This window comes from Tupaia chinensis, unplaced genomic scaffold (genome assembly GCF_000334495.1).
Source record: "Tupaia chinensis unplaced genomic scaffold, TupChi_1.0 Scaffold138060_1, whole genome shotgun sequence".
NCBI lineage: Eukaryota > Metazoa > Chordata > Mammalia > Scandentia > Tupaiidae > Tupaia > Tupaia belangeri.
Genome location: NW_006197961.1, coordinates 2247932 through 2248884, shown reverse-complemented (window position 1 = coordinate 2248884; position 953 = coordinate 2247932).

Sequence of the window (953 nt, the reverse complement as noted above, 5' to 3'; positions counted from 1 at the left end):
TGCCCAAGATCCCGAGAGGAGAATGGAGGAGAAGGGATTGCGGCGTGACCATCCCCCCTGGGGGGTGATTTCTCACTTTCTGTCTCTATGTCTCTCTCTGTCTGTCTGGCGAGCGCACACGCCCTACAGTGAAAATCTCTCCAAAAAAAAAATATATATATATGTTCAACTTGGGGCCAGCAGGAGACATGTTGGTTAAGGCAATGGATTCCCACCCACGTGGTAGACTATGGTTCTGGTCCCTGACCTGGCATCTCCTCTCCAGAGAGGAGAATGGAGAAGAAGGGACTGTAGGCTGGCCATCCGCCCTAGGGTGGTGATTTCTCAGTTTTCCTCTCTCATCACCATTCTCTTCTCTCTCCAGCAAGCACAAATGTCCTATGGTGAAAACCTAAAAAAAAAAAAAAGAGTCCACTTTTGCTGAACTTCACTTCCTTTTATGAATTGTTGGCTTGTCCCCTTTGGTTACTTTTCTCTTGGGGTATTCAATCTCTAAGACATTTGACACTATAAAGATATCACTACTTTTTTTTTGGTTTTCCTTATAAATCAGAAATTATAAAATAATAATACTACTTTTTTTCCCCCTCTTTTCTTAATTTTTCCCTGATGACATGGTGGTTAAAGCACCTGAATCTCACATGGCTGACTGTGCAATTCAAGTCCTGGACCCAGGGGTTTAAAAATCAAATTGGGCACATGTGTGTGCATGCCCAAAGTCTTGAGAGGAGAAGAGATTGCGGCTTGGCCATTCCCTCTGAGGAGTGATTTTTCATTTTATCTCTCTGGCAAGAGCATGCACCCTGTAGTAAGCTTTAAAAAAATTATATATATATGTATGTGTGTGTGTGTGTATATATATATTTATTATACATTTTAGATATTTGTATATAAATTTATATAAATACATAAATATATCTTTATATATTATATCTAGTTATATAGTTTTACAT